Below are 26,797 nucleotides of genomic sequence, written 5' to 3'. Positions count from 1 at the left end.
AACAGAGGAGATAGGCACAGATTGGTTTTGGGGGACCCCCTATACCTACTGAGATAGACCTGGGCCAAAACTTCATTAGCACAGGGCCTCTTTAAGCCTCTAAACTGACTGGTAGATCACAGTGACATTTTGGGTCACCAGAAATTAGTGTCAGTTCAAAGCTATAGTTCAATAATTCCTGAAAGGCCTGTATAACCTTTTCCCTTCTTCAATCCAAGTCATCTTGGTAAATGGCTACTGGTCACACTGGGAAGATCAGGAGAAGGATCTGAGGTATAAATATTTAGCAGTGCACAGTTTCCTTTCTCAAAGGTACCTGGATTCCTCTTTCCTCAGATGACTAGGTCTGTAAACTGGCTCAAGTCTGAGAATTAGTTGGGGGCTGTCCTTTGACCATTCAAGACAGATTTCATTTTGATCTAGAACTTTTTCACTTCTACAAGTCAAAACTCTAATTTTTTCGGCCCTTCTATTTTAGTCCTTAGGACAATATGATGAATTAGCCAACATCAATAATCTTTGTGGCTTCAACCATTCTGATTACTGCTTTGGCTCTAACTATTCAATGTAAATAGGAACAATCATGCAATTTCTTTTATGTGCAAATGGCTCCTTCTCAAGGAGTGTATTTTGCATGTAATCTTCTAGGTCATTGCAGGAATTGGGCCTGGAAGCAATGACAGGTGGTGGGAGAAGGTCCAGAGGAGGACCTGCAATGCCCTATAAGTAACTACCTCAGGGCACTTCAATGTAAGTTCTTCAGACAAGGGAGTAAAGTCTGTCTGCTTCTATTGGGGAAAAAGCTCAGCAGAATTTTCAGGGTGCATCTGCTTCATTAAAATCTGTGCATTAAATCCCCCCATCCTTATTTTCAAGATCCTGCCTCCAAATTTAACATAAAAAACTATGCAGTTCTGGACTCAATCTGCACTGTACTTAAGTCACCCACAGGATTAGACTTTTGGTCTGATTTTCAGAAATCTTGTGACTGTAGTTATAGGAAATAAGATTTTCTTTTAGGGCAGTTATAAAAGCTTTCTGATTCTTTGGGGTGCCTGGGTGGCTTAATGGGATAAGCATCTGCTTTTGGCTCAGGTCATGATCTCACGGTTCATGAGTTTGAGCCCCCACATCAGGCTCTGGGCTGACAGCTCAGAGCCTGGAGCCTGCTTAGGATTCTGTTGTCTCCATCTTTCTCTGCCCCTCCCCCACTTGTGTTTTCTCTCTCTCTCTCTCTCTCTCTCTCTCAAAAATAAACATTACAAATTTTAAACAAGAAGTCTATGAATGTATTTGCCTTTCATGGCTACAGCAAGGCACCTGATAGTGTGGGCCTCGGGTTTCTTTTGGTGAACAGATATATTAGTTATCTGTTAGTATATAACAAATCATCACAAATTTATGGGCTTAAAACAACACACATTTATTACCTCACAGTTTTCATGGGTCAGGAGTCAGGATACAGGTTCGTCTGGTCCTCTTCTTAGGGTCTCACAAGGCTGCTGCCAAGGTGTCAGAGAGGGCTGGGGTCCTCACCTGCAGCTTAGGGTCTCTTCCAAGTTCACATGATTGTTGGCAGAAATCTTTTCTTTGCTGCTGTAGATCTCATGGAAGCTTTGTTGTCAAGGCTGGTAGGAATGAGCCTCTCTGACACTTAACTTTCTTTTAAAAACTCTGATGATTAGATCAAGCACACCCCAGATAAGCTCGATTTTGATTAACTCAAAGTCAGCTGATAGGAACTTAGCTGTGGGAGTAATATCCCACAGCTCCCCACCCCACCCCACCCAAGGGCAGGGCATTACACAAGGAGGGTATACCAGGGAGCAGGAATCTTGGGGCTTTCTTAGAACTGTGCCTACCACAACTAGGGTGGCAGCTAAGTATATATCTGGGGAAACTGGAATCTGCCAGCACATCTGTATCTGTCTCTCATTACCTTTAGCCAATGACCAACTTCAACGGGTAATAATCATGCCACTTTACTTATTCCTCACCCAAACCATGCAACTTCCTGAGTGACCCAGAACCTTACAGGAAAGTGAGTTCTGGAAAATGCATTTCCCAGTGCAACCAAGCTGGTAATAAAACAATCTAGCACCACCAGGGTGGAGAAAATGAATTAACTTGCACTGAGCAGGGCACACCTACTTCCAGAAAATCCATCACGTGTAACAAAATATCATTACTGTTTTCATATGAAGAGGTCTTTTCCTATACTGCTGGTAGAGTCAATACATCTGAGTTGTCTTTTAGTGAAATGAAACCAGCCATTTTCTGTTTGTTCCAAGTACAAAGAATGGTGTTTCCCACTCTTACTTTCATGACACAGCTAAATCAGAATGGATATCTTTCTACAATGGAATTTTAAAGAAGCTACATTTTTCTATTTCATGCAATTTAAATGAACATTTGATGGTAGGAGAAGATGAGATTATTTGCAATATTGAATTTTGTCTCCATAGTGACTTTCTCCAAGGAACTGAGGTGACTATATCTCTGTTATGCTTATTATCATGTATAAGAAAGTGCAAGTTACAGCTATATTATCATTTTATAGTTGGAGAAACAGGATTTTGATTAAATGAAACAACCTATAAAATCAGAACAAATTAGAAAATGCCAACAGATCCAAGAACTTTTAAAGAAATTAGTCTAATTTGGAAAAAATAAGTTAGCATTTTATTGGAAAGAAATGTAAGAAATTGGCATAAGGCAAAAAGCACAGACCAGAACTCTAGAGGATTTGCCATAAATTTCTTGTGGGACCTTCATTAAGTTGCTTCAGGTTTCTGTGACTTACCTCTGTTCTCATCTGAGATTTTTGTATCCCCATAGCTGAAGTCAGTGCCTAATATGTTGTCTGTGCTTCAGGCCTGTTGAATCTTTCAATCACCGAATCAATAGCTCAAAAATTCATGGAAACATTAGAATTAATTTTGTCCAGCTTTGATACTCTGATTCTATTACCTCATATGTCTGATTTAATAGTTAGACTTTCATTGATCTTGGTGATTTATTTTTCCACTACTTAAAAGGCAAGAATTCTCAACTGGAGCTATCAGCTGAGTGCTACTTTACATCCTAGAAATTCCTTACATTTTGATTAATTGTGTATACTATGGCAATCCCTAGATATCATATCAATTCTATAATTATTGGGTACAATGCCAGGGTACAGAAGCTTCCACTACTTGCCTTTCCTATTCCTACTCTTAGATAGTTACATAAAGTTATAAAACCATTCTACCTCAGCTCTTCATCGATTGTTCTCTACTGAGTCCTCTTGGCTGCTCAATAATCATGTTGTCCTCTTAAGATTCTACTCAACTTCCTTAGGAGAGCTCTTCTGTAGATTCTACTCCAATGTCTATGCTCACCTACCACTTGAGTTTTTTAAAATTTAATTTCAATTATAGTGTAGTAACTTGCAGTGCTATATTAGTTTGAGATATACAACATAGTGATTCAACAATTCCACCTATTACTCATTGTTCATCAAGGTAAGTGTACTCTTAATCCCTTTCACCTACTTTACCCGTTTCCTCATCTACCTTCTTTCTAATAACTATCTGTTTGTTCTCTGTAATTAAGAGTCTGTTTGGGGGTGGGGTTTTCTCTTTTTGTCCCCTTTGTTGGTTTGTTTTGTTTCTTACATTCCACATGAGTGAAGTCATATGGTATTTGTCTTACTCTGATTGAATTCTTTTGTATAGTATTATACTCTCTAGATCCATCCATGTTGTTGCAAATGGCAAGATTTCATTCTTTCTTATGGCAAAATAACATTCTATTGTGTGTGTGTATCTATCTATCTGTCTGTCTGTCTCTCACATCTTTATCCATTCATCTATCAATGGATACTTGGGCTGCAACCATACTTTGACTGTTGTAAATAATGGTTCTATAAACATAGGGATTCATATATGCTTTCAAATTAGTGTTTTCATATTCTATAGGTAAATACCCACTAGTGTGATTACTAGATCATATGGTAGATCTATTTTTAATTTTTTGAGGAACTTCCATACTATAGTTTCAGGTTTCACATTTAGGTCCCTAATTCATTTTTGGTTTATTTTTTGTGTGTGGTATAAGAAAGCAGTCCAGTTACATTCTTTTGCATATAGCTGTTCAGTTTTCCCAACACCACTTGTAAAAGAGACTGTCTTTTCTCCATTGCAGATTCTTGCCTCTTCTGTTGAAAATTAGTTGACCATATAATTGTGGTTTATTTTTGGGCCTTCTATCTTATTCCATTGATCTATGTGTCTGTTTTTTACCAATACCATACTGTTTCAATTACTACAACTTTGTAGTATAATTGAAGTCTGGAGTTGTGATACCTCCAGGTTTGTTTTTCTTTTTCAAGATTTCTTTGGCTATTTCGGGTCTTTTGTGGTTACATACAAATTTTAGGATTATTTGTTCAAGTTCTGTGAAAAATGCTGTTGGTGTTTTGATAAGTGTTGTATTAAATCTGGAGCTTATTCTGGGTAGTATAGATATTTTAGTAATATTTGTTCTTCCAATCCATAAGCATGGAATGTCTTCATTTGTTTGTGTTGTCTTCAGTTTCTTTCATCAGTGTTCTATAGTTTTCAGAATATAGGTCTTTCACCTCTTCGGTTAAGTTTATTTCTAGGTGTTTTATTATTTTTGGTGCAATTTAAAATGGGATTATTTTCTTAATTTTTCTTTCTGCTGTTCCATTACTGAAATGCAACTTATTTCTCTATATTGATTTTGTATCCTGTGACCTTACTAAATTCATTTATCACTTCTAGTAGTTTTTTAGTAGTCTTTAGGGTTTCCTACATATAGTACCATGTCATCTGCAAATAGTAAAAGTTTTACTACTTCCTTACCAGTTTGGATGCCTTATATTTCTTACTCTTGTCTGATTGCTGTGGCTAGGACTTCTAGTACTATGTTGAATAAAAGTGGTGAGAGTGGGCATCCTTGTCTTTTTCCTGACTTAAAGGAAAAGCTCTCAGATTTTCACCATTGAACATGATATTAGATGTGGGTTTTTCATATAAGACCATTATTAGGTTGAGGTATGTTCCCTCTAAACCTACTTTGTTGAGGATTTTTATCATGGATATTGATTTCATCAAATGCTTTCTCTGAATCTATTGAAATGATCATAAGATTTTTATCCTTTCTCTTATAACACATGTGATGTGCTATATCACATTGATTGATTTGCAAATAATGAACCATTCCTGCATCCCAGGAATAAATCCTACTTGATCATGGAGAATGATTTTTTAAATGTATTATTGGATTTTTGTTTGCTAATATTTTGTTGAGGATTTCTGCATCTATGCTCATCAGATGTTGGCCTGTAATTCTCTTTTTCTGTGGTGGTATCTGTTTTTGGCGTCAGGGTAATTAATGCTGGCTTCATAGGATGCATTTAGCAGTTTTCCTTCCTCTTCTACATTTTGATAATAGTTTCAGAAGAATAGGTACTAACTGTTCTTTAAATGTTTGGTAGAATTAATCCGTGAAGCAGTCTGTTTATGGACTTTTGTTTGTTGGGAGTTTTTAGATTGCTGATTCAATTTCATTGTTGGTAACTGAACTGTTCAGATATTCTATCATCCTGATTCAGTTTTGGGAAGTTCTATATTTCTAGGAATTTATCCATTTCTTCTATTTTGTCCAACTTGTTGGCATATATTTTTCATAATATTTTCTTAAAATATTTCTTAAATGTCTGTATTTATTTTGAGAGGAAGAGAGAGAGCAGGGTAGGGGCAGAGAGAGAAGGCAAGAGAGAGAATCCCAAGCAGGCTCCACACTGTTAGTGCAGAGCCTGACTCAGCTCAAAACCATGAAATGTGAGATCATGACTTAGCCAAAGCCACATTGCAGACTTAACTAACTGAGCCACCCAGGTGCCCCTCTCTTAAATTCTCTTAATTCTGTGTTGACAGTGTTGTTATTTCTCTTCTTTCATTTCTGATTGAGTTTATTTGAGTCCTCTCTTGTTTTGATGAGTCTGGCTAAAGGTTTGTCAATTTTATTGGTCTTTTTAAGGAACTGTCTTCTGGTCTCCTTGATCTGTTCTAATCTTTTTGTAAAGTTTCTATCTCATTTATTTCTGCTCTAATCTTTATTATTTCCTTCAGTCTATTGGTATTGGGTCTTGTTTATTCTTCTTTTTCTATCTTATTTATGTGCAAGGTTAGGTTGTTAGAGATTCTTCTTGTTTTCTGAGGTACACTTGTATTGCTATAAACTTCCCTCTTAGAACCATGTTTCTTGTGTTCCAAAGATTTGAGACCATTGTATTTTCATTTTCATTTGTTTCCATGCTTTTGAAAAATTTCCTCTTTGCTGTTTTGGTGATGTATTCATTGTTTAGAAGCACGTTTTCTAACTTCCATGTATTTGTGCTTTTTCCAGATTTTTTCTCGTGGTTGATTTCTAGTTGCATAGCTTTAGAATAAACAAGATGCATGGTATGACTTTGGTCTTTTTGAATTTGTTAAGACATGTTATGTGACCTAAGATGGGATCGATTCTAGAGAATGTTCCATGTGCATTTGAAAAGAATGTGTATTCTTTTGTTGTAAGATGGAATTTTCTGAAAAATCAGTTAAATCCTTCTGTTCCAATGTATCATTCAAAGCCACTGTTTCCTTGTTGACTTTTTATTTGAATGGACTGTCCATTGATGTAAATGGAGTGTAAAAGTCCCCTACTATTATTGTAATACTACTGATTACTCTTTATGTTTGTTATTAACTGTTTTGAAGTCTATTTTGTCTGATATATGTATTGGTACCCCAGCTTTCTTTTCCCCTCCATTTGTATGATAAACGCTTTTTTTTTTTTTTTTTTTTTTTTTTTTTTTTTTTTTTTTTTTTTTTTTTTTTTTTTTTTTTTTTTTGAGAGAGAGAGAGAGAGAGTGCTCAAGCACATGATTTGGGGAGAGAGGGACAGAGATAATCTTAAGCAGTCTCTATGGCCAGCCTAGAGCCTGACACTGGGCTCTATCTCACAGTTGTGAGATCATGACCCAAGTTGAAGTCAAGAGTCAGATGCTTAACTGACTGAGCCATCTGGGTGCCTGCCCCTCAGTCCCTTTACTTTCAATCTATCATGCCTTTTGGACTGAAATGAATTTCTTATAGACAGCATATAGATGAGTCTTGTTTTTTATCTATTACATCACTGTATGTCTTTTGATTGAAGCATTAAGTCCATTTACATTCAAAGTAATTATTGAGAATTATGTATTTGCTATTTTGTTACTTGTTTTATGATTGTTTTTGTCTTCTCTTGCTCTTTTCTCTCATAATAAGTTGATTTTTTTAATGATATACTTGAATTCCTTTCTCTTTATTTATTGCATATCTATTACTGGTTTTTGATTTGAGGTTACTGTTAGGTCTGTATATATCTTCTGCATATAGCAGTCTATATGTAAATTGATATTCACTTAAGTTTGAATCCATTTGTTGTTCCCCTCCCCACTGCATGCTTTAGGTAAATGATATCCTACTTTACATACTCTTGTGAGTCCCTTGACTGATTTTTACAGATATAGTTTTACTGCTTTTGTGCTTCCTACTTTCCTTACTCTTGCTTATGGTCTTTCCTTCCCAAGAGTTCCCTTTAATATTTCTTGTAGGGCTGGTTTGGTGGTTATGAAAGCCTTTAACTTTTGTTTGTCTGGTAAACTGTACCTCTCCTTGCATTCTGAATGACAGTCTCGCTGTATAGAATATTTGTTGCTGCAGATTTTTTTTTCCTTAGGCACTATGAATATACCATGTCACTCCCTTCTGGTCTGCAAAGTTTCTGCTGAAAACATCAGTTGACAGCCTTATGGGATTTCACTTATATGTAACCGTTTTTCTTTTGCTGCTTTTAAAATTACTCTTTATCACTACTTTTTGCCCTTTTAATTACTACATATCTTGGTGTGGTTCTCCTTCGGTTGATTTGTTGGGGGATCTTGGGGCCTCTTGGATCTGGATTTCTGTTTCCTTTCCCAGAGTTGGGAAGTTTTCAGATATTATTTCTTGAAATATATTTTCCATCTCCCTTTCTCTCTCTTCTTTTGGAATCTCTATAATGCGAATGTTATTATGCTTGGATGGTGTCACTGAGTTCCATAAGTCTATTCTTATTTTGCATTTTTTTTTCTCTCACTGGCTCAGCCTGATTACTTTCCATTACTCTGTGCTCCAGGTCACTGATTTGTTTTTCTGCTTCTTCTAGTCTACTATTTATTCCATCTAGTATATTTTTAATTTCACTTATTGTAGCCTTCATCTCTGATTTTTTATCTCTGTTATGGGTCTCCTTGATGTCTTCCACTCTTTTCTCAATTCCAGTATCTTTATGATCATTAAATTTTTTTGAATGCTTATTTTTGAGAGAGAAAGAGACAGAGCACAAGTGGGGGGGTGGGGCAGAGAGAGAAGGAGACACAGAATCTGAAGCAGGCTCCAGGGTCTGAGCTGTCAGCACAGAACTTGATGTGGGGCTTGAACTCATGAGCCATGAGACCATGACCTGAATCGATGTCAGATGCTTAAATGACTGAGCCACCCACATACCCCTATGATCATTACTTTATTTATCAGGCATATTGCTTGCTTGTCTCTGTTTTGCTTAGGTCTCTTGCTGTGGTTTGGTCCTCTTCTTTTATTTGGGATATAGTCCTCTGTCTCATTTTGTATAACTGTTTCTCTGCATTTGGAAAGTCAGTTCTATGTCCTGCTTCTGATAGTGTCCTTATGAAGAAGAGATCCTGTACTGTCCTGCAGTGCACTGTCCCCTGTTTACTGGACCTGGCGCTTCAGAAGTGTCTCCGATGTGTGCTGCATGTATCTGAACATTGTGGCTGAACCTTTTCCTTCAGTTCCATCATCTGCAATAGCCTCTTTGCCTGCTATGGGCAGTGTCTGGCCCCGGCACTGTTAGTAGGCCAGTGTGTGGCTGCCCTGTGCTGGAGTTGAGTCAGATCAGGTGTCTGTGAAGTGCAGGAGCACCAAATTGCAGTGTGCTTTCCCTGTGTTGTCCCCTGAGCAGCTTTTATTGGTGGGCTGGCATGCAGTCATATCAGTTGTCTGCCCCAAACTCACTGCTAGGACTGAAGTCTGGCTGGTGTGTGTGGTTTTTTCTCTCCCCAGGGCAGGAACCTCTTTGGAGTGGTGCTGGCCCATGTTGGGGCTGCTTGCACACTGTCAGGCTTGTAGTGCTGCTTTGGATGGGCTCTAGCCAAAAGTGTGGTTGAGGGGGTGGTTCCCCAATGTGTGTGGAAGCAGGATATGCAGTGTTTGCCAGGTTTGTGCACAGCCGGTCCTTTAGAGGATGGGACCTCAGTCCCTACTGAGGCAGACCTGGCTGAGGGGGTGCCATGGTGGGGTAGTGGTGTTAGCAAGTTAGGTAGCAAGAGTCAGTGCTAGGCTGGTTCCTGAGGTGGCCATGTATTTATGTGAGGTGGGGGCATAGAGGAGGGGAAATGGCTCCTGCCAGCTCCTGTGTTTCTGGAGGAGTCTTCCCATGATCTCTGTCCTTCCAGGACACCTCAGCGATGAATAAACAACTCTTTTTCCCATATGCCCCAGACATTTTTCAAACTGGTGCCTCTATACTGTTTCTCTGTGGGCTGTTGTGCATTCTCTTTAAGGGCAGAGACTCAGTTTCCTCTTGCCCACCCAGCTCTCCCTGAGTGGAGCCACTAACTTTTTTTACATCCTGAGTTTTAAGTCCTGCTGGTTTTAAGAACTACTGAAATTCAGCCCACTGGCTTTTAGAGCCAAATGTTATGATGGCTTGTCTTCCCTCTGCAGGCTTCCCAGTGGGAGGGTCTGTTTCTCTCCCCTCTACATCCTCGGGTCTCTCCTCTCGTGGATAATTCTGCAGGTTCATTTAGCTCCACACATTTCTGTTCTCCCTACCCTCTTTGATGTGGCCTTTTCTCTACATTTAGTTATGGACTTTGTTCTGCCAGTTTTAGGGTTGTGTTTTGGGTTATTTACACTGATGTGAGTGTTACCTGGTTGTATTGGTGAGGTAAGGTAAGCTTAGGGTCCTCCTACTCTGCCATCTTCCCAGCAATACTCAGCACTCACATGTTACTATCTTCCCTTTCCTCCTTACACTTCTTTCCTTATTGTTTTCCTCATCATACTAATTAAATCGACTCTAAAATCATGCTAAAATGTTTTTTTCTCTATTTTTTGCTCATATCACTTGCTTTCTCAGCTTCATACAAATGATGCCCAAATCTGAGTACTAGATACATTTATTTCTTAATTTTCAATTCTACTTTTCCAGATATGTACAGATTCTTTACCTAAAGCTTCTTTCATATCTTTAAAATCAACATGTTGTTAACAGAATTGATCCATTTTTTTCTGGTTCTCCCACTAATGAGAATGGAATCATTGTTCTTTCTATCACTTGGGTTTGAAAACTTGGTGTCATTCTGGACTCTTTGTCCCTTTATTTCAAAATGGTGTCAAGTTATGTTACCTCTGGCTTAATTCAGGCAGGTTGTGCTGCAAAGGCATTCTGGGCCACTCTTTATGGAATACGGAAGAAAGAAGGAAGGTGAGACTAAATGGAGCCAGTGTTGGAGAATCTGAACCAGCTTTACAGAGCTGGCTTCATTGGAAGAAGTCTTATGGACTCTATCTATGGTCCCTTATTAGGTGTTACCATAGGATGTGATAAACTCAGACTTGAGACAACTCTTGAAAGTCAGAATGTCTCACTAGAAGACAGGAAAACTCTGAGGACATAAACAATTCTTGAAGTCAATTACAGAACAGTGAGAGCACAGTCCTAGAACTCTATTGTTAGGGGACAGATCCAGCTACACAGTGGTCAGGCCTCTGCTAATGCATATTTATCCAGTTAGTCTTCCTAAAATGGACCTTCCATCATGTCACCTGCCTGGTCAAAAATCTTTAGAGGCTTCACATTTTCAATAAAATGGTATCCAAACCTTTCTGTCGAGCTTTTAAAGTTCTCCATTATTTTAGTACCAACATCCCTTTTCTGGCTGTTCATCTTCTGCCAATTGAAACTTGGATTACTTCCCAGTACCTACTGCAGAAAATAAATAAAAATAATCAAGTATACCAAATGGTGATCGTTTCAAGGAAAAATGAAGGAAGTTTAGGTGATGGAGAATGAAGTGGGTTGGAGTATGTTCACTATTTTAGAGAGTGGTTATGGAAGGCTACTTGAGTAAGGTAACATTTAATAAGAGCATGCAGATGCTCTGAGGTGGAAACATGCTTGCTGTGCTCTGGGAGCACATAGGAGGCCAGAAGAGCTGGAGTGTAGTGAGGGAGATAAAGGGATATTAGCTCATGTAGGACCTTTTAGACATGGACCCTAAGTCTTCCAACACTCCTAATCTATGCTTCTCTTCCCAAAGAAATGATGCCCTTTCAGTGCTTCACATGTCTTGGTTTGGGTAGTACTTACCATCTGTTTAGTGTTCTTTGGTGAGTATAGGGATATCAATACCGACTTACAGGGAAAGTTACAAGATTGTATGAGGGGACTTATTAATTCTTTCAACAAACACTACAGAAAATTTACTATATGTTTACTATTGGTAGATACAAAGGTGATTAAGAATTGGTTACAGCCCTCAAGGAACTTGTAATATATATGACAACCCCAACATTTTTTAGTAAGTATGATGTATTGAGGGTGATGATCTCATGTAAAAGGTATAAGAATAATACAGGGTGGTTGTCTCTTTTGGAGGTTTGCACATAGTCTATTAAAGGCTTCATGAAGGCAATTACATGTCTATGGAACTTTACAGGATAAATGACATTTTGACAGTCGAAGGGTGGGAGGAAATCCAGGCAGAGGACAACACAAATATGAAGTCAAATAATAAGAAATAGTCTGTTTTACTTAAGGACAAATGGGTGAGTGATATTTTAAGAAATTCAGATGGAGGAATGTTGGGTTCTAAGAAATGAGGCAGGAAAAAGAGGTAGGGGCCAGAATTTAAAGGTTTGTTTTTGTAACTCTAAGGAATTTGGACTTTATTATCTAGTCAATAGAGAACTGCAGGAGGGTGTCCTGGTCATTAAGAGAATGATAGGATCCAATTTATAGTTTTAGAATTACTCCAAGGCCATCTTAAGTGGATTTCATGGGTGAAGACAGTGAAATGAGTTTAGAAAGTCAGTGTAATAATTCAGGAGAGAAATATATATGAAAGGCACATCTGAGTGTACAATGCCTGATATATAGTAGGTGCATAGTAAGTGATGGCTTCTCTTCTCATTTGACCAATTCTCTAGGTTAGTGATGGCAGATGTTATGATCACTATTTTACAACTTGGGGAATTGAGTTGCTTGTTCAAGTCTTTCCCTAGGGCATTTAGATTATAAACGGCAGGCCAGAACTACCACTTTTGTGTTTTTCTTTCAGATTCAGCACACTATTAATACCTAAGAGCTTTGAGGATACTAATGAGAATAGCAAGTTTTTAGATAAATAGAATATTCATTTTGTGTATATGGCTTTCAGGAGTCCACGTATGAATCAGATCCTTCTTTAACCAAGTCCTGCCTCTACAGTACATCTATTCCACACATACTTTTGGAGAGTTTATTATAAGCAGAAACTGAGGACATAGTGTAGAAAGAAATAAAGATCTTGTTCTAAGTGAGCTTAAATTCTTAGTGAGCTAGTCAACAAGAAAGTGAAGAAAATGGATCCTATGATTATAACCAATGGTAAAATAAAGCTACGTGGCCAGATCGATAGATTAGGGAACAGAAAACCATGGGAGATCTCTATTAGTTAAGTGATCAGGAAAGACTTCCCTGAGGAAATGACATTTGTGTTGATACAAAAAAGCAAGATTTGTGAATTCTACAGGAAAAGAACATTTCAAGGAGGCAGAAGGACCATCAAAGATAAAGGCCCTGCAACAAACTATGTTGTATGGTTTAGAGATCAGTCAGAGGGCCAATGGGGGTGACAGTGAAAGAATACAATGATGACTGAGAAGGAAGAAGGGAAGAGGTGCAGGAAACAGTTAACAGTTTAGTTCAGTGTTTTTTTCTTTTTCCTGAGAGACAGTAAATAGTGATGATATCTACTGAAATGGTATGGATGAAACTTCAGGATAAAATCAGGACATGATAAGGTTGAAAAACCTCCTGAAACTCCAGGTAGAGATTCTGAACCCCTTGATATTAGTGGAGAGCCCAGGAACAGAAGACAATTATAGAACTAGAAATAAAGGAGATCTCTGTACTCAAAAGCTTTTTAAAGCTACAGAATTAGAGATCATCATCTAGGGAGGGAGTCTATGTAGAAAGAGTAGGGGGAAGAGGCTAGATTTTACAAAATTTATATTCAGGGAAGAGGAGGAGTTCCTGGCAATGAAAACTGAGAAGCAGCTGAGGAAAGAGAAACACTAGAATAAAGTGATTTCCCAGCATCCCAGTGACAAAAGGGTTTTAAGAAAGAGGAAATAGTCAAATATGTCAGCTGCTCCCAAAGCACATATAAAAGGATGACTGAGCATTGACCAATGGGATTGAGAAAATGGAAGATATCCATGACCTTGACAAATGGGGCTTTGGCAGAGTGATAGGGGTGGAGGTCTAATAGAAGTGGGATAAAAGAAAGGAAAAGTCCACAAGTGATCACTGATAACTCATACTCTGGGAATTTGGGAAATTGGACAGTAGTTAGAGGAAGTAATAGGGTGCTTGGGGGGATTTTAAAATGAGAGATATTACAGACTGATAATGAGAATGATCCAGTAGAAAGGGGAAATTACACTTCCAGGTAGTGTAAAGTATGGGCAGGGTAAATCTTTTCAGATGAATTCATGTTGGCACAACTAGGTAGATGTGTAAGCAGTCATGCTGAGAAGAAAACCAGAATTAGCTAATATTTATTGCATGCATACTATGTGGAGGCATTCCATGAAGCTTTTCCCCATGTAACACCTACAACTCTATGGGGCAGATACTATCATTTCTTCTAATTGACAGGTGAGGAAAATGTGTCTTAATGTTCTAGTGACTTGCCCCGAGGTCGCACCATTAGTAAGTGGTAGAATCTCATTTCAGACCTGGGTCCACCAGCCTGTGCACTTAATTCCCATGCTGTAATGTAAAGGAAAAAGGCCAGGGCTTCTGTCCAGAACAACGAGGAGTAGCTCTAGGTAATTAAGGACCATGATATATTTCTTCTCACTGTTGCCTGGAATTTTTATTAAAATTATCAGGTGCTTCAGTAATAGTTTGACATCTCAGAATTTTGGTTACTAATTCCAGAGTTGCAGGATGTGGATTATTCCTATAATCTGTGCCCAGAAATTCAGCCTAAAATCACTATTTCACAGAAATGGTCCTGAGGATAGTTTCCCTGAGTATGTACCATGCAACATGCTTTTTGCCATTTTGCCTGTAGTTCTTCAATTGAATTAAAACAAAACAAAGCAAAACCTACAACTTTTTATTGATCTACATTGAACGAAATGGTGTGCTAGTTGTTGGGCATATATAGATGAACAAGATGAACAAGATGAACAAGTCTCTGTCCCCAAATGTTCAAAGTAAGAGGCAGATTCAAGGTGAACAGTGACTTATCTAGGTTATTTCTGTCAATAGAATTGAATTGGTTCTCTTGGGTCCTTACATCATTTATGCCCTGAACAAAACTACACCAAAGGCCTTGCATTTTGGGAACATAGAGAAGGGAAGTAGACAGTGAGTGACAGAAAACATTTTTTTTTTTTTCAAAGAGAAGGATGCTTGAATGATTGATTTTCTACCTCAGTCAAAAAATAATTTAAGTTTTCAAAGATACAGAATACAGAGTTCATATGATTAAGTGAAGAAATTAGGAACCAGAAAAATAAGAGGACTTCAGAATAGGGGCTGAATACCTCTCAAAAGTTGTGAAGATTTAGCCAAAGGTAGTGAATTCATACACAAATACAGAGCAGACGCTCTCTAATTGGATAGGAATGGAATAATTATGTTAATCTGTCTTTTTTTAAATCTGAAAAGGCTTTTAATTCTTTGTATAAATTTAAAATTAAAATATATTCATATTATTTGGCCCTTGCCTCAATTTCTCCTTTCAGGACAAAACTATCCTCTGGTGTCACCTTCACTCAGCATAGATTTTTCTCCTGAGGATCATGTCAGCAGGAGGTCTTCTCTTCCGCCATTCACGTGTGCCCACCTGGCTATTGGGCAGATGTTCTCCTGTAGGGTACACAAATCTTCCAACATTAAGTTTTAATTGCATCCCCATAATTGTTGTTTAAATGTTGGCATTCATTTTATGCGCTGATTTTGCTATGCTAATCAGTGCTCAATTCAATCCAGAAAAAACAAATAAACAATAACAACAACAAGAAAAACAGAACTCCTATATTTATAGCCGGTGACTCAAATAGTGCCACAAATCATGACCGTGACTAATTGCTTGATGTCTATCACAGGATGAACACAGACACCTCCCTCACACAGCTTTCATCCCCATAAACAAAATCTAGTCTGATTTGTTTTAGAATAAATTTGATTTGAGAAGGCACTGGGGCTCTATCAATAAGCAACAAACAAAATATAGTTTCCTTCAAATGGAACGGAGGTTACACTTTGAGGAGATTGCTTTTCTTCTTAAGGGAATTAGGAGAAGCAAGCTGGAAGCTCCCTTCCCAGTGGCAAACATGGGGGCCAGTTCAGAACCTCAGATATTTTTCTTCAAACCCTTTGGTCAATAAGAGAAAAGTTTCAGCTTGTCAAGAATATGATCAATCAAAGGGGTTTGGGATTTGGAGTCCAAGGATTTGGCTTTGGTGTGAATTTGGCAAGGGTATGGATATAACCAAAACCATTGTCTGACTTTGGGCAGCCTCATGTGTTTTGTGAAGACTTTTATCTCAGATTCTTTCTATAGCAGAATGTTATAATAAATAATTCAAACCCTATAGGATAATAATTTAAACTGTAAGAATTAAATGAGTAAATATAGGGGCGCCTGGGTGGCTCAGTCAGTTGAGTGTCTGACTCTTGATTTTGGCTCAAGTCCTGATTCCATGGTCATGGGATAGAGTCTTGTGTCCAGCTCCATGCTAAGCATGGAGCCTACTTAAGATTCTCTCTTTTCCTTTCCCTGTGTCCCTCCCCTACTTGTGCACACACACTCTCTTTCTCTTAGAAAAATTTTTAAAAAGCCATTCTTCAAAAAATCCCAAAAATATAGTTGAGAGTTTTATAGATGATTGAATTATATAACATTGTGTCTTAAAATGTGTACATAGTTGATACATAGCACAGCTTTAGCCAATGCCTTCTAGACTTTTCTGAAAGTTCTACTCCAGTTTTAGACATAGAAGTGGGGATTTGAATTCTGTGGTTTAGAATAAATACATATTTCCTTGCTATGAATCCAGATTTAATATTCAAGAAATTATAGATTTGCTATGGTCTTAAATTTAGAGAAATTTGATCAGTGTTAAACACCAATCCCTATAATAGTTTTCAAGCCATTTTCTTGTCTAGTTGACAGGGACCCAATTTTTCATGAGGGCTTTATTTCAGTTTCAGGTCCTCTGATTAAAGTCCCGTTCCTGCAATACCAAGTACATCAGTGGAATTTAGCACCAATCTGATAATGACTCAGAGAACTATCAGATACATTCCTGATTGCCTTAGGGTGGATTACAATTTGTCATCTTGATAGAAGGCAGGAGTAGGGGATAGAACTTTATTTACAAATGTTGTGCATATTGCCAGGATTGCTGCTCTGACTTTAAAATAGCTGTTAAGTCCAGGTCTTCAGCTGCCAAAGAGTGGCAATCCTTCCTTAGTATGGTGGGCTTGTGCAGAGTAACTTCCCCACCTTGGTTTCCTATTCCATATGGTCAGCTTCCTGAGTGTGTTTCAACAGTTGTTGGCGTCTGTCCTCCTCAGTATATGGTTTTGTCCCTTTCAGGGCGATTAAGGCAAGCTCAGACATGGCATATGCTTAGTCCTCCACAGTGAAATGTCAGTAGCCTAAACACTGGGGGAGCAAGAAGAGATGCGAAGACCAGTTAGGGGGTGCTTGTGGTTTCCCAAAAATCCTCTTAAATTTTAGTGTATAGAAGAATTATAAAGGAACCTGTTAAAGTGCAGATTTTAATGGGGTGAGGCTCAAGATTCTGCATTTCTGGGAGCTGCCAGGCAATGGGGACACTGTTGGTTCATGGAACATCTTTGAACAGCAAGGGTCTATGGTGAGTCCATACCTAATTGCTACTTCTACACTCTCTCCTGTGACTTGACACTTCAGTGCAGTGGTTCTGTACTTGGGCTGCATGTGAATTCCAACTAGGGAGTATTTAAATACTGATGTCTGATTCCACATCCAAGAAATTCTGATTTAATTATTCTGGTGGAAGGACCAAAAATATTTTTAATTTTTTAAAAATGTTTTATTTACTTTTGAGAGACAGAGGGAGAGGGAGAGAGAGCAGGCATGAGTAGGGGAGGGGTCCCAGAAAAATATTTTTTAAAAAGCTCTCCAGGTAATTCTAGTGCATGGTCAAAACTGAGAAGTATGGCTTTAGTTTATTTGGCTTGAGCCCAGCTTCACACTCTGACACTACTTTCGGGTCTCTTTTTCTCCATGCTTCACAGCCTGTAGACCTGTTACCCCGTCCAATTGATCCCAGGATCTGAGTATTATGCTGTAGTCCTGACTTGTCCAGCAGAGAAACCACAATAGAAGGTCACTCTCTGTTCATTTGGTGTCCTCAGTTTTTGATGTTCCCACAGCATCGTTATTATCTTATCTTACTACAATTTGTTTATATGTCCACATCTCTACCATCCAGCTACTCAAAGACCAGGACTGTATCATATCCATCTCTGTTTTACCAAGCCCTAGCATAGCGTACACAATCTGTACAGGTGTACAGAATAAATGAAACAAATCAATGCAGTGCGCGTAGTGAGCTCCCAGAAGGTCTCCTTAAAATTCTCCAATGAGGCATTAAAGTATGGAATGTGGAGGTTATACATAGCTGGCTCCATTTCCTAAATGTGGGCAAGAAAATCCTGATTGAAAAGAACACAGACTAAAATAAACATCAGTTAACAACCTGACTTTTTATATCTTCACATAGAATTGCTTACTAAAAATTTCAGAAAAATATTACTCCTATCATAATTTCTAATACTCTTTTATAGAGCTTATTATATTACTGGTTACTTTTCAAAAGTAAAAATATGTGAGCATGTGTGTGTAAAAGTGTGTGATTGTATATATGTATATGCAACATTGTGTGTGTATTTAGCATGGGTTATTATAACTTCTCATTTTACTGGTGAGGTGACCCCTTGCTTGGAGAGTTTCAATAGTTTGGGTTAAATCACATAGCTGGTAAGTGGCAATGCTGGGATTTAAGCCAACATTCTGAGTCCAGAAATCACTCCCATAAAAACCACCCCATAATAGCATCTACCTTCCATAGATGGCCTGGCTAGTTCTAAAGCAAGTAGAACTGTCATACTTTAACACCTGTAAACTCCTCTCTTCCCCCACTTCTCCTTTTTGTCTGTCTGTTTATTTTTACTGGTTATATCTCATGGTATGCTCATAACCAACTTAAATCTAAAATTTTAAATGCTAACATCCCTTACTCTCTCTTGCATATTCAATCATTCATTTCATCTGGATTTTTCCTATCAGCTTCTAAACACCCTTGAATGGATCCAACCACTCAAAAAGAAGAGATCATTATGTAACATGGTAGAGATACTAATGACAGTATCACTGTAATGGCAATAATATGATAATATATAACTATAACATTAACATATAACACTGTAAATTTAAGGCATATAAGTCAATTATAGCTCAACAAAATAAAAATTAAAAAATACCCTTGAAGCTCTAAAAATAAGACATTCGTATTCATATTCAGTTTCAGTTTCCACCACATCTCTCCCCTTCTCTTTACTATATTTTATAGCCCCTTCATTCACCTCTGATTTAAACCTCGGCCTGATGTAGCCTGACATCCGCCCTCATCACTCCATCAGAAACCGCTCTCCTCACTCTGCCACTCATGACCTCCATACCATTAATCTCCTTTAACCTGTTAATTTCAGGCCTACCCTTACTTGATCTTTCAGTAGCTTCTGACAGTGTCAGACACTGAAAACACTTGACTTCCGTGATGCTATACTGCTCTGTTTCGTTGTTCTGGTTCTCTGGCTGCTTATCCATCATCTTTGCAGATTTGTTCTCAGCTATGCAACAATTAAGTGACAGAATTCCTTAAGCTTTTTCCCCAAGCCTCTCCTCTCTTACTCAGTGGTGTCCTTGTACATGGTGATTTTCATCCTAAGGTTGTCTTTACCACTAGCTACAGTCAAGTTAGACATTGCCTTTGAGCTGTCAATAATCTAATTGGCTGATCCTCTTGGATGTTTCCAGGGTCCATCAAAATTAACCAATTATTTTCCCCGCCTGCCTTCTGAGTCCCCCAGTGAATCATCTTTTTGGGTTCTCTATCTCAGGGAATGGTGACTTCTTCTATGTAGGTGTACTCCTCACATATCTACAAGTTACCTTTGAAACTTCTCTCACTCCCCTTCTCTAACCCTTGATTATACCTCTTAAGTACACTATTATTAAGACAATGCTTTCTATACTTGTGACAATTTTTGGTTATTTGATATTTCCCCCATCTTCTAGGAGTTGAGTGATTATTCCAGCCTGGCAAGTTCTTTTGAAGCCCTGTAATAACATTTACTTGAACCCTTAACTCTTGATAATCTTGAGTACTTTTTTTCTTTGGAGAGAGAGAGAGACTGATTGATTGATTAGGGGAGAGGATCAGAGGGAGAGAGAGAAAGAATCCCAAGCAGGCTCCACGCTCAGTGCAGAACTCAACACAGGGCTCCATCCCACAACCTTGGGATCATGACCTGAGACAAAATTAGGAGTAGGAGGCTCAACTGGCTGAGCCCCCCAAGGTACTCCTATTTTCTTGAGTACTTTTAAAATCCCAAGTTGCACAAAGCTGTGTCCATCTCTAAATGTTGATGTTGACCTTACCAAGTCACTGTGTCTGCCCCCAGAGATTCCAATTTTCTCTCTAAATCTCAGCCTGAACTCTGTGCAAACTGCCTCTTGATTCTCTCCTCCAGCTGATTAGATTGTTCTGGGGGAGAAAGAACAAAGAGATCAGGGCGATTTTTTTTCTCCTCCTTTTCAGCAGTCTCTTTGGGTTCACATTTTGTTCAATTGACAAGTACTCGAATCTGCCTTCTCTTTTTCTATTTCTGGAGCTTTCTGAGGGGTATTTAATGATTTTTTCAAGCATTTCAGTCTTTCCAGTTGATTCTCCCCTGCCTGACACACATGGTATGCAGACCCACACATCTCTGAGAACAGATCCATTGCAGTCTCTTACCTGAGTGGAAACAGATGCTCACTGCAGAAATAAGCTTCAGATGGATGTGTGTATAATAATCATCCTTCTGAAGACAGACTCCCCATGGAAAGGGAGCAGAGCACGTTTAGACAAGAGCTGAATAAATGAAAACGAAGAGTTTAGCAGAGAGGGGAGCCACACCTTGAAAGGATACCCATTGAGTGTCAGCAAATCAATGCTGTGAGTAACTTAAAGATTATCTAGTTCAGCCTTTTTGCTTTACAGATGAGAAAACTGAGTCCTAGAGAGTTGAGATAATTTGCTCCCATGTAGAAAAATTAGTTATAGCAGTGCAAAAATCTTTTGCTGCCCAGGCCTACCTATTTGGAGACCAGTCTATACTCTGATTATAGGCTCCCATGATATTGCCTCCCTCTCTGGGTGAATGTTGCCTATCCCATCTATAATCAATCTCCCCCCACACTCTTTCTCCTTCTCTTTCCCGGGGAGTTAAATTTGTAAGAAAAAAAGGCATCTGAAGCATCGCAAGTGTGGTTACCTTTCCTATACATATTGCATCAAAAATTTTAGATTTTTGTTATTATTCCTCTTCTTGATCCACACACACAAAAGGGTCATCTTGGGTATTTTACCAACCATCCTAATACTGGTTAAATTCTTCTACTTCTTCTTGAACCAATTTATACCTGGTATCAGGCATTTGGTTCTAAGAAGTGAGTCAAGGCAGTGTTGAATTAGCTACAATGGAAGGGACTGGAAAATATATTTCAAGTGGTAATAAGGGAGGAAATAATTTATCTCTGTGGTCACCTGACATTGGTGATGTGATTATATGTAAGAAATCACCAAAATATGGAATAGAAATTGACCTTTAGTACCACAGACCTACAACCTCTAATCCCATAGGATTATATGCTATTTTCTCAACTTTAGATCTGTTTTCCCTTTAACAATGGACTAGAAAAGCTAAGGAGCCTATCTGAGTACCTTGTGGAGAATTCCATCTTTACACAAGTATTTGTTTAAAAGGCTTATAACATAGTAGGCACTCTTATGAATGGCTAACTCTTTCCCTCTAAAGAAGTAATCAAAATAGAGGTAGCCCCTCTTCACATTTTGCTTCTATTTCAACAGATGAGAGCAACACCCAGCCTCTCTGCAGCCCTGAGGAGTTCTCCTAGCTGCTGAGTCCTTCAATGTAGGTGGATAATAGGACTGCAGGAAATGAAAGGTTTCTATTGAATAGTTGAGTTGAATTCTTTGCTAATTATTTCTTGAAAACTATATTCTTTTTTTTTTTTATTTTTATTTATTTCTAGGAGAGAGAGAGAGAGAGAGACAGCGTGAGTAGGGGAGGGTCAGAGAGAGAAGGAGACACAGACTCTGAAACAGGCTCCAGGCTCTGAGCTAGCTGTCAGCACAGAGCCCGATGCGGGGCTCGAACCCACGAACCGCGAGATCATGACCCAAGCGAAAGTCGGACGCTTAACCGACTAAGCCACCCAGGCGCCCCTTGAAAACTATATTCTTACCTGTGGTAGATCCTGATCCATATCCATCCTCCCCTATTTTTCCTGATCTAGTGAAGTGCCCCATCACTGTTTTGCCTGCTGTGAGTCTGTGTCCCCTATGACCGTATTTGGCGCCATCCATTGGCCAAGCTGTCTCTTGTTGCTCCTGTCTGGGGTCTCGGAACAGAGTCCTCTTTCTTTTACACTGGATACCCTCCCCTAATCAGTAGTAGACTTTGCCTTTTACCTTTTTAAATATTGCCTTATCCTGTAGACATGTCTAAGTGAAAATCTTATGGTCTTTTCTGTGTAGTAGACCTACTATGGCAAGTCCTACATAAGCTAGTGTACTCGAGTGTCTGGGCATGTAATTGTCCTTTGTCCTGATTCTTTTTTTTTCTTTTTTTTTAATGTTTTATTTATTTCTGAGAGAAAGAGAGAGACAGCGTGAGCAGGGGAGGGTCAGAGAGAGAGAGCGAGATACAGAATCTGAAACAGGCTCCATCCAGGCTCTCAGCTGGCAGTTAGCACAGTGCCCAACGCAGGGCTTGAACCCACAAACCATGTGATCATGACTTGAGCCAAAGTACCATGCTTAACTGGCTGAGCCACCCAGGCACCCCCTGATTCATTGTTTTTAACTTCTCTTTGATCAATCAACAGTCTGTCTTCCATGGGGTTAATTCTCCCTCCAGTTCTGGCTCCTCCCAGAGTAAGCCCTAGGCACAACCCATGTGATGATTTAGAATAATACAAAAAGCCTACAACTCTTGATATGAGCTAGTTGGCCATTTATGATAAACCATATTGTCAATGTTTGGACCCAATTCCCTCACTGACACCAAAAGCCCAATAATTTGAAAGATCTTCTCAGGATGCCTGGGTGGCTCAGTCGGTTGGTTAACCGTCTGACTTCAGCTCAGGTCATGATCTCGCAGTTTGTGGGTTCGAGCCCCACGTCAGGCTCTGTGCTGACAGCTCAGAGCCTGGAGCCCGTTTCAGATTCTGTGTCTCCCTCTCTCTCTGCCCCTTCTCCACTCATGCTCAGTCTCTCTCTGTCTCAAAAATAAATAAACTATATTTATCTTGAAACATAACGGCAATAATAAGAGTTCTAAACTGTTAGGCCAAGTGTTATCTATGTGGGTGAGACAAATTTCAATTATGGAGTTTATTCTGATCAACTCCAAAACAGAGGTTTCACAGTGCAGAAATTGTTTAACTGGCAGTAGATATGAGAAACTGAAGAGGTCAGATCAGTTGCCATGGGCAATCAAAATAACAGAATCTGAGAGTTGAGATTGACCTTGAGCACCTTGTACGGAATCTTCTCCCTATCTACATCCTTGGTGCTGGCCTAAAAATCCATTGCTAGCAAGTGAAAATGGCAGGGGCATATTCTCTGTAGTACATGTGAATCCAAATTGGCAAAACTATGGAAATGACAAGAAGAAAAGTGGTTTTTACAAATACTTCTATTGATTTTTGAGAACAGCTTAAAATTTAGATTTTTAGATAGGAATAATTCCTATGTCAGTTATTATATAGAACTCCTTCAAAAGAATCCTTTAGGATAATTATAGCTGTATAATCTGCTGTATGCCAGAAACTGTATTTAATAACCCTCAAAACAACATTATAAAGTATTAACAGTCCCATTTTATAAATGAGAAGATACATGAACTAGTAGGGAGGAGAACCATATCTAGGATTTTGCAAGTAATATGTAGGAAATAATTAGATTTGGATTCAGAAATGCCTAACTCTGGGTCTATGATCTTTTCAAAACACCTTGCTCACTCTTTATTCCAGCCAAACAGCAATTTTTTTTAGAGGTTGCTTTCTGATTTCAATTTAGACAATGACTTTTATCATCTAGGCATTACATAATATATACAACATTTTGTTTCAAAATAGGCTGTTATTTATGTGGTGATTTGGGGGGAAATATTTCACTTGAGCTGGGCTGCAAGCATAGCATAATCACTAATAATAATGAGGGTATACAACTGATGCAATTTTTAAAATAAGGCAGCCAGCCAGAGTGTATCAATTTGAAAGACATTTTTTTTTTTTTTTGGATGGTAGAGAAAAGGATAAAGGGACAAAGAGGTGGCAAAGGCTGCTTGTAAGCCACTCCCAGGTTTTGCTGTATTCAAAAGGAGTGAAGAGGTTTTTGACTGAACCACTGTCTATATGGGCGGGGGAGAAGGTGGTTTGTTTGGAGCCACCTAGTTCTAAGGTGTCTAAAATCTACACGTAGATCATTCTGGTCCATGACTGAATACACTTCTGTTGCACCCCAGCCAAGGAAAATTTTAATGTCTGCAGTGGCTCCAAAAAAGATATGCCCCCAAATTCTAAACCCTGGCATGTGAATGTGACCTTATTTGGAAGTGGGGTCTTTGCAGATCTAATTACATTGTTAAAAATCTTGAGATGAGATCATCCTGGATTAATCAGATGGGGCTTAAGTTCAATGAAATGTGTCCTTATAAAAGAAGAGAAGACAGAGAGGGAGAAGGCCGTGTGAATGAAGACAGAGGAAGAGACTGAAGTTATGTTGCCCCAAGCCAAAGTGACTATAGTCACCAGGAGCTGGAAGAGGCAAGGAAGCGTTCTACGTTAGAGCCTTTGGAAGCAACCCTACTAGCACTTTCTGGCCACCACACCTATGAGAGAAAAAAGACTTTGTAGTGTTGTAAGTCACCCAGTGTGTGGTGATTTGTACAGCAGCAGCCCTAGGAAAGTAATGCAATGTCTAAATGGCAATCGCTCACTCAAATGTTTTTATTCCTTGCTTTTGTCAAGGGGGTGCTGACTCTTCTTGCAAACTACATGCAAGACCATTATGCATGAGCTAAAGTGAATTCATACTGTACCATTCCTCTTGGAAATTCTCAGTTCCTACAATGAATTTGACCCATGAGGATTTGAACATAGTTGGGAAGGGCAAGGCAGGCCCTGGGCTCATGTTTTCAGCATGCTTTCTGACTGAGCAATCAAATTACCCTGAAGAATGCTGAGTCAAAAAAAAACCCTGATGCTAATATTTGTTGGGATGAGAATAAGCAAGAACAGAGTGGGCCACTGGTTGGTATTTCACAGTTGGATGGATCTTTTATCATCTGGAAGTGACAACTCTGTCAATATGGGACCCCTCCCTCTTTTGGCTACCAATTTTTATTCCAGCTAATATAGCCAGAGTTATTAGTTGATATGTTATGACTTTGTATATTGTGGCATAAAACAGAAGTCGTATCTATGGTAACAGACAATCAATCCTCTTTCTTAGTAAGCACTGCAATTACCCAGGCAAAGTGATTTCCTGCTGAGAAAATTCAGGCATCGAACCTTAAAATATTATCTGTTCTTTTCTCCCACATGACATCTTCACTTCCATTCCCAAACAAACCACCCTCTGAACAACATATTTGAATAAGTGCCCCCAAACTCTTAATGATGGTGAGTGATTTTCTTTTTTATAGCCAGAGGCTTTGAATTAAGGGAATTCTGGCAGAGGGCTAGGGAAAATTGGGTGTAACCCAAGCTTGAGAAAACATTAGGCTCTGGAATGGATGCAGCTATCAGCAGTGGAAACATTTAGGTCCGTAAAATCAGGGAAACTCCTTCCCCTCCTCCTTCTCGCTTGTCAATTTCTTATGTAATAATAAGCTTTTCCATTGAAGGTGTTTTCATGCTGTCATCCCAGATTCAACAAATATCTGTTAAATGTCTATAGCCTCCCAGACAATGTTAGTTGATTTATACACTTTTTCTTATTAAACCCTTGAAAATAACAATGTAAGGGCAGGAATTACTACCCTTGTGGAGCAGAAACTAAGGGTTAGAAAAATTCCTTGTCCCAAATTACAGCCTAAATAAACCTCAGAGCTAGAGATTTCAGCTCTGGTCTTTAGGCCCGAATTATTGATTTCCCCTTTTTGTTTAAAAAATTAAATTGGTCAAGCTTTTCTTAATAGGACTTAAGAAATGTGTGTCAGTGCAGGTGTTTTCAATGGGCACTATTTCACACTAGCATTTACTATGGCAGTAACTGCAGAGAAAGTTCTTCAGGGTAAGTTAGAGTAGAAGACTACTCTGTTTGTGGATATTTAATTTTATGAAAAAAATTGCCCTTCACACTGAAAGGACTTAATTTTTAATATACTTACTTAATTAAGTTTAATTAATGATGCTGAGCTTAGTAAACTTAAAGAGCTTCAGACGACATCCCCAGAAGCCCAGAACCTGCCTTCTTGCCGAATCTCAACCTCTGCCTCAACAGATATTGCTTACTCTTTGCTCTATCTGAATCCATGCTATCATTTACCCATTTGTTATATGAAATCCAATTTGTAATTGAGTCTTTGTCCAATATTTCATCACTGAGAGAGGAGAGCCCTGAGATGATTTATTTATCCTAAATAGTGTAACTGAGTTCTGCCTTTCCTAGTTAATAGCCATGCTGTATCTTCTTGATGGTTTGCTCTGTTTCATTTCACCCTGCTGTTTATATCACAACTGGTGCCTCAGGGGTAAAAGTTCTCCCCCTACATACCTGTGCAAACTAGTTTTGGAGAAAAAGTCCCAGAGCCTAGTATCTAATCCTATAGGTTTCCAGGTTTTGTTTCTAGGTTCTTGGAAAACACAAAGTAGATACCAACAGATGTCCTTTAAAGCTAGGATGCAGAACATCTTTCAGATTTGTGTATCAGAAATATGCTGGAAGCTATCAGAGCCACATAGCTGTAGAGCTTTATAGATTTAAGACTGTAGAGAACTCTGAAGATTTAACTCCTAAATTCAGTCCCTGGAACAGTTCTGCAAATTTACTCAGTTCCTGAGTAT

General features: G+C 38.7%; 1 long non-coding RNA gene across 1 annotated transcript in view; it reads left to right on the top strand.

Annotated features, from left to right (window-relative positions):
• Positions 1 to 26,797, top strand: part of LOC120224350 — a 46,531-nt gene that overhangs the window by 3,179 nt on the left and 16,555 nt on the right. The window lies entirely within an intron of this gene.

Source organism: Hyaena hyaena, unplaced genomic scaffold (assembly GCF_003009895.1).
Source record: "Hyaena hyaena isolate Hyena2069 unplaced genomic scaffold, ASM300989v1 scaffold_1162, whole genome shotgun sequence".
Classification (NCBI taxonomy): domain Eukaryota; kingdom Metazoa; phylum Chordata; class Mammalia; order Carnivora; family Hyaenidae; genus Hyaena; species Hyaena hyaena.
Note: the sequence above shows the minus strand (reverse complement) of the source record. Positions and strands in the feature narration are given on the sequence as shown.